General features: G+C 35.7%; 1 protein-coding gene across 2 annotated transcripts in view; it reads left to right on the plus strand.

Annotated features, from left to right (window-relative positions):
* Positions 1 to 7,483: 7,483 nt before the first annotated feature.
* The window catches only part of LOC106091129 (uncharacterized), a 176,661-nt gene continuing 170,640 nt past the window's right edge, over positions 7,484 to 13,504 (plus strand). For both annotated transcript variants that reach the window (XM_059364812.1, XM_059364813.1), the window contains exon 1: positions 7,484 to 7,865. The gene's annotated coding sequence lies outside the window, so the exon portion shown is untranslated. The remainder of the gene's footprint in view (positions 7,866 to 13,504) is intronic.

Raw genomic sequence — 13,504 nt, forward strand, 5'->3', positions numbered from 1 at the left:
ACGTCAAACCCTCCATCACCTTGTAGTCTTTTTTTAATAAAATTTTTTGTTTTGGGTCGTTTTGTAATAAGCGTAATTGTTTATATACAGGTATGATAAATACATTCATTCTACACTACATTTACGAGAGCATAACCCAGGACTTTAACTAATTCTTTTCAAAATCTATTTGTAAATTTTGTGTCCATAGGGACTTGAAATCAATTAGCATTTATTTATTTCGAATTAACTCAAAAAATCAATTTATTTGAAAGTTGTTCCTTCTCTTAAATAACATGTTTTTAATAAAGGAAATAATAACATTAATAAAAGGAAATAATTGATATTTAATAAATAATTAATTTAATAAAAAAAAACATTTGTGTTTGTTTGTGGGTTTCTAAATTTCTTTGTTCCGTATAGACTCAAAAACAGCTGAACAGATTTTTTTCAAATTTTCACAGATTGCTGGGAGTGGTCCGGAAGGAGCAATAGTCTATATAATTTTTTGGTATCTCAAGGAGGGCGGACCCTCCCCCTTACCCCAAAAGTACCACCCAAAAATAAAAGTGGGACTCAAATGAAAGGTATTCGGGAGTAGAATACAAATTTGATATCAACATTTGGTCCAAGTACCTAGGGGCTGCCCCGACCTCCAAACCCCTTCAAATAGGCATATTGGACAATAATGACAATATGGGACTCGAATGAAAGGTATTCGGGAGTAGATTACGAATATGGTTAGGAAGGAGGAATATTTGCTGATATTGGAAGGGGGCGGACCCTCCCCCGTTACCCCAAAATCAAGGTTGACCGATCGGGACAATATGGGTATCAAATGAAAGGTATTGGAGAGCAGAATACGAATATAGTATAGTATTAAAAGTTGGGTCTAAGGAACCCATGGGCCACTTCAACCCCAAAATTTCCCCAAACAAACATATTGGACGTACAGATCTATATGGGACACAAATGAAAGGTATTCGGGAGAAGATTACGAATATGACATACAAAATTATGTCCAAATATTTGCGGGCCGCTCCACCCGAAAAAGGCCCCCCAAATGGGAGTTTCACTCTATCATTGCTATATAAGACTCAAATGAAAGGTATGTGGGAGTTGATTACGAATATGACATTAAACTTGATGTCCAAGAATCTTGGTGTCGCTTTACCTCCAAAAATCGCATCCAATAGATTATTTGACCAATTAAAACAATAGGGGATCAAATGATATATATTTTTGAGTAGAGTGCGTCATTCAAATATGTACTCAAGTGACACTTTCCACCAAACGGCTGTATACACCAATCATGACAATGTGGGGTTAAATTCAAGGTATAAGGTTCAATCTGGTCAAATAACTAGCGGACCACCTCACCCCAAAACAGTCGATCAATTATAATGACCTAACAGGACACTGTGTAATTTAATTAATGTGTGAGGACACAAAAATATTAGGCCACTATACCAGCGTGATAGGAGGAGTTGCAAACCTTGACGTTAAGATTGCAACCATTTTTAGCTCATCGCTAGACAAGACCAAACGATGTGCTGCTGGGTAATACTTTTTTGTTTAAAAGTTTTCCATGGTTTAATAGTAAGAACTATCACCACCGCACCAAATATATAGAGTGGAAAATTAGTTCTTTACCACAGAAAATCGTGTAATATGGCAATTTAACTATTTAATATGACTATCATTTATAAACAACCACCGCATTATGATCCACTCCAAGCGAGAAGCATTAACATTTAACTAAGTGCTATATACGGCTGTTTTCAATTGGATTTAGTTGATGCAATTGGATTAGTTAATCCAGATAGACAGCAAGTAGATGGCGCTAATTTGGAGACGGCAACATGAACAGAGAGAGGGCAGAGTGATCAAAATTATTCATACAGTCATGCAGCATTTATCTTTGTTATAGCAACCTATCGGTCCTTTGAATAACGAAATATAAAATATAGGAATTTCGTTGAGGTTGTTTGCCATATTATTTTTTAACTTTCCCAGCGAACACGGCTTTAAGGTAGTTTTAGTGCCAATCTTTGCTATAGAAAAAGATTGATATAAATACAAAAAATTTCTGTAAAAAAGAAAAATCTTATTAGTTAAAATGTTGTCGAAATTTTGGAGTAAAAATACAAAACATATTTTTCGCTCAGCTATCTATATATTGTATATAAAAATTAATTTTTGTTTGTTTGTTTGATTGTAAGTTTAATATAGGCTCAAAAACGGCTGATCCGATTTTCTGGAAATTTTCACAGATGGCGCATTATGGACCCGAGGTGAAAATAGGGTCCTTCTTTTGAAAACGATCTCGGATATGGGTAGGGCGATTTAAGCGAAATTTTGTTTGCATACTTACAGTAACCTAAAAACAAAAATTTGGTATCAAAATCTGAGATGGGATGCCTAGGAGCGCCGCTCACCCCCAAAACCCGCCAAACGGATTTATAGACTAATCACTACAATATGGGAATCAAATAAAAGGTATTTGAGAGTAGAAAACTAATCTGACATCCAATTGTGGGACTAAATGTTTCGTGGGCCAACCTTCCCCAAAAAACCCCTCAAATCGAACATATATACCGACCATGGCAATATGGATCTTAAATAAAAGGTCTTTGGGAGAAGAACACGAAATTGGCTTTCACTTTTGGCACCGAGTCTCTGGGGTTCCACCACACCCCATGAAAGACTTATACTGACCATTGCAGTGTGGTGTTTACATAAGAGGTAATTGAGTGTAGAAAAATGCACAGGAAAATTGGAATACATTTTTAACTGAAATTAGGCAGAAATTTCCAAATTTACTCCTCTCCCACATGACATTATCGGACGCAGCAGAACGGGCCGGGCTCAGCTAGTATATATACATAAAAATCAATTTGGGTTTGTTGTCGGTTTGTTTGTTTGCTTTTTCCGTATAGACTCGAAAACGGCTGAACCGATTACCTTGAAATTTTCACAGATTGTGTAGGTTGGTCTGGAAGGAAACATCTTATATATAAAAATCAATTTGTGTTTGTTTGTATGTTTGTGTGTTCCTTATAGACTCAGAAACGGCAGAACCAATCACGACAAATATCAATAGGATAAGAAAACGTATCTAATATCCAATTGTCGGACCAAGCGCTAGGGGGACCACCCCAAGCCCCAAAACACCCCTAAATCGGACATATTTACCGACCACGGCAATATGGGACTCAAATGAAAGGTATTTGCGAGTAGAATATGAATCTAATATCCAAATATGGGACCACGTTTCTGGGGGTCCACCCCTTTCGCAAAGCACCCCCCAAACAGGACTTATTTACTGACCATGGGAATGTGGGGCTTAAATAAAAGGTATTTGAATGCAGAGTACGAATCTGATATACAAATATGGGACCAAGTGTTTGGGGGGGCCGCCTCTCACCAAAAACATCCACCAAAGGGGACAAATTTACGACCATAGCAATATGGGGCTCAAATGACAGGTCTTTAGGAGTAAAGCACGAATTTGATATCAATATTCGGGAAAAGTGTTTATGGGTCCACCCCACCCCCACAACACCACCCAAGTATTTTCTGAGTATTGCAATATGAGGCTCCAATAAGAGTGTTTTTTAAGTGAAACACGAATCCGATATATATTTTCAAGGCCAACTCACTGAGTGGCCGCCCATCCCCCAAAACACCCCCAAGTCGGTCATGTTTGCCGACTATGGAAATATGGGGCTCAAATTAAAGGCATTTGGAAGTAGACCACGTATCTGATATCAACATTAGAAGCCAACTGTCTAGCGGACATCCCACCACCATAACAACCCCCAAAGAGGACGTATTTGCTCACCAAGACAATTTGGGTCTTAAAGAGAGTGAAAGAGAGAGTTTTTAGGGCCAATACCCCAAACCGGACATATTTGCTGACTTTTGCAATAAGGAGTTTAAATGAGATTAGAAAACAAATTTGATATCCAATTTTGAGGGCAATGGCAATATGGAGTTCAAATAAATGATATATAGACATATGAGAACAGAGCACGTTGCTGATATATTTTCAGGGCTTAGAATTTGGTGGACCACCACACTCCCCAAAACTCCCCTAGATCGGGCATATTTACCGATAATGACAATGTGGGGCTTCGTGACCAATTTTCTGGTTGTCTACCACTTTCCCAAAATACCCCATAAACAGCAACTTTTTAGGGACCATCGCAATATGGGGCTCAAAAAAAGGTATTTGGGAGTAGGATACGAATTTGATACCCAAATGTAGGACCATGTATTTAGGGCATCATCCCTTCCCCAAAACACCCCCAAAGGGAAAAAATTTTTCGACCATACCAATATGTGGCTCAAATGAAAGGTATTTGAGATTAGAAAAGGAATTTGATAACCTATTTTGGGGCCATGTGTTTGGGGACGCCTCTTCTGGTAAACTCTTCTTAAGCCAACGGCAATACGGGGTTTAAATAACTGGTACTTGAGAGAAGAGCACGATGCTGATATATTTTCAGCGCCAAGTATCTGGGGGACCACCTCTCCTCCAAAAATACCACTAAATCAGACATCATGAGAGTATCGGGCTGAAATGAAGTATTTTAAGAATGGAGTACACCTTACATCCAAACTTAAATTCGTAGACCAATAAAGTTCATATGGCATTCAGATAAAAGCACTTATATTGTTAAACTGTTAGTCAAGCGATATACTATTTTCTTAGCATGGTATTTCACTAAAACATCTTTAATTGTCGAAAATAAATATTCCAAGGAAACTTTTGTTCCATATAGAGTAAAAGAAGGCGCAGCGGACCGGGCCCGCGTCAGCTAGTAAGCTATATAATTTTTTGATATCGGAAGGGGGCGGACCGTCCCCCGTACTCCAAAAGTGTAACCCAAAAATAAAAGTGGACCGATCGGGACAATATAGATATAAAATGAAGGGTATTAGAGAGTGGAATACGAATATGGTATTAAAATTTGAGTTTAGGTACCAATCGAGCAGCCCCAACCTCAAAACTCCCCCAAACATACATATTGGACGTTCACGTCAATATAGGGGTCAAATGAGAGGTATTCGGGAGTAGATTTCGTATCTGGCATACAAAATCAGATCGAAGTATTGGGGGTCACCCCATCCCCCAAAAACGCCCCAAATGGGCAAAACATCCATTGTGACTGAAACGTTTTTCTTAAAATTTGCATAGATTGTGTAAGTTTGTCTAGAAGGAAACATAGACTATATAATTTTTAGATATCGGATGAGGGCAGACCCTCCCCCTTACCCCTAAAACGCCACCCTTAGCCAAAAATGGCCCGATAGGCTGAATATGGGTATTAAATGAAAGGTATTGGAGACTAGAAGCGTATATCTATTAAAATTTGGGCCAGGGCCGACCCAACCCTTCTCTAAACAGATATATTCGAAGTTCATGTCAATATGCGACTCAAATGAAAAGTATTTGGCAGTAGATTACAAATATGGCATAAAAAATTAGGTCCAAGTAATGCGAGGTCGCCAACCTCAAATACCCCCCCATGAACATATTAGCCGACCATGGCTATATGGGACTCAAATGAATGGTATTTGAGAGTAGATATGACATTAAAATTTGCGTTCAAGTCTAGTTGGCTCTTTTCTCCCTAAAATAAGTCAAATAGGTTAATTGACCCATTATGATAATATGGGAATTTGAATCCAGTTGAATCCAACGAATTTGATATCCAATTTTGGAGCCAAGTGTTTGGGGGTAAGCCATAAAGCACCCCCTAAATTGAACTTTATTTCCGAATATGGCAATATGGAGCACAATTCAACGGTAATTGGGAGTAAAGAACGAATTTGTTATCTATTTTCAGGGCAAAGTGCCAGTGGCCAAACCACCCCCAAAACATTTTCCCAAGGGTTCATATTTACCGACCAATATGGAGCTCAAATTAAAGAGATTTGGAAGTGCAGCACGAATTTGATATCCGTATTTGAGTGGAAATGTCAGAGGTGCCATCCCTCCCCTAAAATCACTTCTCATAACCCTAATTTTTAAGAACACCAGATCTCGGAGATTGGTATAGCGATTCTTTCGATATTTTTTGCACTCTTACAGTTACCAAAAACAAAACATGGGTTTTATTTTTGGGGTCAGGTGCCTCGGAGGCAGCCCAAAACCCTCCAAATGGATATATAACCAATCACGACAATTTAGAGCTCAAACGAAAGGTGCTTGAGAAAGAAAGAGCGAATTTGATTTCCAATTAAAGAGCCATGTGGCACCTCATATCCAATTGAAGACCCACCCCAAAACACCTCTCTATTATATAAAAGCTATTTGGGGTGGGAATTGATTTATTTTTCGGGAAATTGATAATCAATATCGGGACGAAGACCTAGGGTTCACCCCACCCTCAAACAGAACGTAGTAACGGATCATGCCAATATGGGGCTCACATAAAATGTGATTGAATGTAGAGCACGAAGCTTATATTTACTTTAAAAGAAATAACTTCATTGTTTTTCCGAATGTAAATGACAAAAACACATTCGATTAAATTGTATGCATACGACTGACTTCGTAGTTGAGCTCACTCTTTGTTTGTGCTCCGTTAGGAATTTTCAAATAATAAGTAGTTGATACAACAACTAGAGGCAAAACAAATTTATTTTTTATGCAAATGATTGTCGTAACCAGCAGATTGATAATGAACATCTTCATTTAATGCTTTCTATAGTATCGTAATCAAGTTAACTACAGAACTAAGAAAATGACTGATCTTTGGTGCTGACAATTACAAATTATTTACCATTATCATCCATTTATACCTATAATCGAATTCCAACTAACGATTTCTCTGGGTGTATCCATTCCATTTGTTAACATTCTGATTTCTCTGCTTTACACTATTTCATCATAACACTTTTGTAACATACTTTTTTTTTGAAATTCTTAGTAAAAAAGTTATTATTTTTTATGGAGAGATAAATAAAAACCACACTTTCTAGTTTTCTTGATATTTTTTTGTCTAGCCACGCCACAATGTATATGATGAAAGCTAGACCTACATTTGGCTCTTTCGCACTACATATATGTGAAAGAGAACACAGAAGTAGATTCACACAATTTATACTATTAAATTACAATCTGAATTCGTACAATTAAAAATATGGTTACCGATTACTTGCCATAACACAAAAAAAAATTCTATGTAAAAAATTATTAAAGCAATTAATCAATTTGTTTAAAGAGTTTTTACAAGTCAATACCATTATTAATCGGTCAAAATAAAGTGTAAATTTTTTCTGTGTAGTCTATAGGAGTGACATTTGAACTTCAGTCCTATAGCCTTGTTAGAAATTGTGCACATAGACAATTACTTACCGAATATTTTCTAAAATTACGCAAAATACTAAACGAAGTACTGTTCCGTTTACCGGCGATGGTTTCTGGACTCAATTCGTCCCGGCAATGGTTGGCAACGTTTCGTCGTCTTAATAACTGTGTTGCCGAGATAGGGGTTGTTAATCAAAACAACGCGCACTGCGCACAGTTTATAAAATTGTTAAATATCTAATCTAAATGGAGTGAAAAAATTTAAATCCCAAAAAAATTAATTTAGGAGGTTTACTCCATTATACGTTACCTTACCGCTTTAAACTTTATTTGGACTGAGTTTTATGTGAAGTAAGAATTGCAAATGGCAAAATAGATGGGAAACACGTCCACTACGATTGTTTTGAATAATTTTAAATACACATAAAGCAAGTGAAGAAAGAAAGCAATATACTGGACTCCGACAAATTTGCTACACAATTAAGAAAAAATAAATGTTGCTCTTTGTTTTGGAACTGCATAAAATAAGTTTTAACAGAGCAAATAACAGCTCGGAATATTCAATGTAAGTACATTAAACTAAATGTATCTAATTTGATAGGCATATACATGCAAGTATATTTGAAGGAAATTGTAGATGTTGGTGTAGATGAAAAGTATTTCATAGAAAAAACATTTCCCAATTTAGAGAATATGAATTCCAGATGCCGAACAATACGTTGACAACATAACTGACCTACGGCTACGCTTGATGCCATTACCATCATTCAAAATATGTAGTTGCGATAATGTTAATTAAATACAAATAAAAAATAGTTTTTTAAATGCTGAAATATCGTTTTAAACGAGGTTCTTTGAACAATTTCAGAAAATTTAAAAAGTCGATCTGATATCGCTTAGTATGCGCGGATTTAAAATCTACAGGCGTGGTTGAAAACCATTCCTTATATATAAAAATTAATATTTGCTTATAAGGTTGTTTTTTTTCTGCTAAGTCTTAAAAACGCATCAATCGTTTATCGTAAAATTTCCAGGGAACGCCGCTTTATAAGTAAGGGGATAATTTCGTACTTTTTTGAAAATCAGTTGAACGTATTCGTATTATTTATATTTTAATCTGATCAAATGTTGATATTCCAAACCTATCGAGTAGAACATCTCTTGCAGGATTTTTGTTAATGGTCAGAACTAAATTGCACAAAACAAATCATTGATGTTAGAAAGTCGAAATCGGGACCAACTTTGATTAAAAAAACCAAAGGTATTGAGACGTATTAAAACACATGCTATATTTAAAACAGATCTGATTTTGATGAAAAATCGTTTCACATAAAGCATATTTTCGATAGGTAAATTTATTAATAAAAAACGTTGGACTTTGTTTACGATTAAGGTACATATAAATTTATGTTTACTCTGACAATACCTTTTATTCTTGACACATAAAACATGTTACTCTGGGTTTCAACTATAATTCTTTATTTATAAATCAATTTAACGTCATGCTTATGTATATGTTTATTAGGGTGATGACTTTTAGATTATCTTTTTCAAAAATTATTTCCTGTTGCAAGAAGGAATGAATGTTTATCTATAAATGACTAAAATAACGTTTATTCCATTGAACTATTTAAAAATGAAAATTGAAATATTTAAAAATTGAAACGCACAAAAAACTTTAAATAATACTTTTGTAAAAAAAATAAAATGTTTGGTTTTTTTGTTTTGTTTTCTCATTGTTCTCTTTGTAGTCTACACGCCAAGAAACTTAATTTCTTAAAAACGTTCAATTTTGTTTACGAAAAATGTACACGTGTTTGCGATAAATTCTTGCAAGAATTTGTGACAAATATAATTTTTTCCACACTGACAATACCTTCCACTCTTGATATATAAAATGCTATTCGCGTTTTAACTAGTTTTTCTTTACTTATAAATTAATGTCCATTCTTTTTGATTTTAAAAGAGGTTGTTCATGTTGAAAAGGTTACCAAGACCAATTTAATGTGGTAACATAATTCTAACTCAATTTTTTACCAATTATAAGCAAATCTCAGTTGGTAATTCAAACTCTTTCAGTTTATATTTGGATTTATTTCGAAGTTATGATGCACAGCTATATTAAAAGCCTTCCATGTTGCTACAATGATTTTTGTCATTGGACGTACCTATGGCGAAACTTTCTAAATCTTCAATTTCCGAGTTTACCTTCCGCCCATGAGATTTAATGCATCACTGGTCTATACGTTTAAATGCTAACCCTTTCCCTCTCTCTAGTTGGAGAGGCACATGAGAATAACGAATAATCGTTTGCGGCTATCGAAAGACTTTTGCCACTAAAGAGTATTTGGCTTATAATGCCACGTTTATGGCCATTGTTTGATATATTGAGGCGAAACGTTACAATAAAAGAAAAACTTCGTAATAAAAGTATTTTGTTTCTCGGCAAAATGTCTCGAGCGTTTTTTTTTGCGTGTATGTGCGTTCAAGATCATTTATTTTTGGCTGGCATTATAACTTATTTATTTTATTTATTTATAAAATCACCATTTGGTTTTTTAAATTTTTTTTAAATCATGTAATGCAATATGGAATCATATTATACAATCACGAAATGTCACATAACATATGAAAAAATTACACATTCCAAATAACAATTGATTAAAAAAACTTTTCTTATGATTCTCAGAATTAAGGAAGATTAGTGAGGAATTTAAAGTTATGTCATGTCTATGATTGCGGTAGGAAATTAATAAGCTTTCATCAATTTATGCTAAATTGCTCTTCAAGTTCTTTTATAATAGCTATTCTGTTTTCACTAAATTCAAGGGGAAATTGAAAGTGCTTTTGTTTTTATTGATGTCTGTTCTTCTGTTGGCTACCTATTAGGGTTGATTTTTTTACAGAAACCACGTTAACCACGGTCATTGTTTTGAAAAATTTAGAACGCACATCTGCTAAATGACGGATAAAGTCAAAGAAGGAAGTGCGAGGATCGATTTAATTGCTAAGAGCTTAAAGCCCTATGGAGTAAAACATTGAACTTGGTGAATATATCTGATCATTTGTGCGAACGAACAAAACTTCTGGAAGACTAATCGTGCTGAAGATAAACAAACAAAACATTGATTTATTGATGGAAAAATGAACACGTCACAGATAAAACGAACGGATGTTCAAAGAGGATGGAAACCTTTACAAACTGCAAATTTAGATCAAAGGCCGCGTTGATTATTCTATTGGCAAACCTGGCGGTGCCAAATCCTCAGCGATACCTCATTATTTCGAAAGAGCACGGACTCATTCCTTGGTTGAATGACAATCCAGCATCAACGCACAAAAGCAAGAATAAACCAACAGGCAAGACGCCTTCTTAAAATTCGAAGCTATCGTACCACAGAGCTACAACGGTGCGCCCTAGTTTTATTCTGAGGTCATTGAAATCCCAACCCTATGTCTGTCCAGAATCTACAAGGAAGCTGCTCGGGTGAAGAAGTACTTGGCAAACACTTGGCAAAATTATCTGGAGAATGCACTTTGACGGCAAAAAAATTAAGAGCTTTAAATATCAGGTCTTGGTCCTCAAGAATGAATCTGATGAAATTATGTTGACTGCGTTCAAATTAAAAGATGGGAAAGCTTAAAAAATAGCAAAATCATTCTAGAATGTGTTAGATGAGTTCAACCTGTGGTGATTAATATGATGATTGTTGCCAAAACAACAAGAGTGAAACGGACAAAAAGGCAAGCGTTGTAGTTCGACTGCAGCATATGTTCGACTTAACCACACCTTAGTGAATTAATAGCAGCACCATGTTTTGCATCGCGTTCTTCGACTTGTCATGAACGATGAGCTGCATAGGTGACTACATCACCAAACATTGAGATTGCAGAATTTGATGAGCAATTGTGATCAATTGAAAGCAGCCTTCAGCAATAGTAAACCCGAAATTAAGGAACGGACGAACAGAGAGCGACGACTTTTCCACCTCACCAGTTTCTTCCACCACTTCTCTGGGAAGAGTGAGATCCCTTTTGAAAAGTTTAAGCAGATCCCAAACATCTGAAATGCACGCTGGGACTCTCGTGTCATTCTCGCTCTTCTTGCGTTTATTCTGATGCCTGAACACCCGAGCAGGTTGCGTAAAATCTGTTCATTTATTTCTTACTCGCGTGTCGATCATTGTTACAATAGTCAATTGTTCCGCCCAGAAGAACTATATGTACACAGATAAAAATAATTTTGAAAAACAACAACTTTGGTCGCAAAAGCAACTACGAAAGTTGTTAATTTTCCTGCAACAATTTATTTTGAATCTCAACGACCCAAAGTACAAATTTGTTGTTGACAGGCACTCTTTGCAAGCCATCATATAACAACAACAACAATATATCCATAAGCAAGGCAAAACCGTTTTAACCAGCCAACGCATGTGCTTTGCCTCGAGTGGTGGTGTTTTTGTTTTCTTTGTTCGGCTCGCGCTGCTTTGTCTCGTTCGTTTTACTGCTGCTCTCTGTTACTCTCTACTATTTCCCTTATTAACAAATTTTTAATATTTTGGTGCCGCAGAGTATTGCACTCATCATCTCATGTTTGGCAGTTTTGCATGCATCCTCTAGCCTACCGACATCATCTTCTTTATGATGAAATAAATCAATAAGTACTGCTGCATAGTAATAAGTGTTTCAATTAATTAAGTTAAAAAAGGTAAAAAACACTCTAAAAAATGTTTTTGTGAATACGAAATTCATATTTTTTTATGCCGAATTTTCTAAAATAAATTTAATGAAAACAAAATTTGTTATCTGACTAGGGGACTCGAACCTGGGTTTGCAAGTGATGAATGGCATGGGAGTTTTGTGCTCTACATGGTAGTACGCCTATTTTAACAACTACCTCAACTAAAGAATTTGTTGAAATTCCACAAAATTTCAATAATTTTGTTTGTCAAGTCGTTTGTAGGGTCTTACTTACATACTTAAGCAAATAATGTCTTCGATTCAATGCTAAAATTCGTTGAGAAGTTTCACATACAAATTTGGTAGTTGGTTTTTTTTTGCGTAGCTTTGAATGACTACCTAAAAGCAAGATTGCCGTGTGATCAAAATTATGCAAGACATACAACAATCGACAACGTGAATATTTAAAGCTATTTTACTTCAATAACAGATAATCGATTCAATTCAATAACAGATAATCGAAGCTCATCTGTATATGAAAAAAAAAATTTGTAGCGTAAATACTTCATTAGAAAAGTAATGGGCGCCAATTTGAATTTCGGAATAATAAGGCGTCGTTTCGTGGGTGAAAAATATAACAAAAAGAGCCAATATCCTTTATTCTGATTGCTAAAAGTCAAAGAGAATGAAATATTTTACTTTAACATGGCAATCAGACGGTTACATTGCATAGATTTACAAAATCAACGTTGACTGGCAACGGCGACTACCGTCGCCTCGTTACTAGAAAAACAATGCTATTTGAATACCTAAGCAACAGCAACAACAGGGCAACACAAAACGATACGAAAAGCGATCGCGAATCATGTAACTGTTGTTTGTATCTCTCCACAGCTACACACAGCAGTGGCACCGAGAGACGATACTTGAAACGATCACGTATCCTCGATGTTAGGCTGCTGTGTTTGCTTACCCGTTTATCTTACCTGTTTGTTAAAATTCAAAGAGAATGAACGAATCTTTGTCAGTGAGCTGCTTTTATATGATTCTGAGAAAAACTTTTTCACGCACTGCACCAATCACAGAACAGGATCGGTGTAAAAGCTATTACAACATATGATTCGTTCACCCTCGAAGTTGTCATCTAATAAGAACAAAATCAGATATTACAACTGAAACAGGCAAACAGAAATAACCGTTATGTTACGTTAAATTTTGAATATAAAGATACAGCAAAACAAATGTAAAAATATATGAGTAAAAATAAAAGTATCTAGAAACACAATAACAATGCGTTACAGACTCCCTCTGCGACGTAAAAATGCTGGGGTATAGCCAGTGTTTTGAAATTTCGAAGAGTTTATAGCGAATCGAAAATTGGTGCAAGCGTCTGCAGTTGTATCTTTTAATTTGAATAGCTCAATCCATCGACTAGCAGCATCTTCCACAACGAAGATCCATTGGTAGCCATCTTCCGTTTGAGGCAATGGACCAAATAAATCAATGGCCACAATACTGCTTGTA

Source organism: Stomoxys calcitrans, chromosome 3 (genome assembly GCF_963082655.1).
Source record: "Stomoxys calcitrans chromosome 3, idStoCalc2.1, whole genome shotgun sequence".
In the NCBI taxonomy this organism is placed as follows: Eukaryota; Metazoa; Arthropoda; class Insecta; order Diptera; family Muscidae; genus Stomoxys; species Stomoxys calcitrans.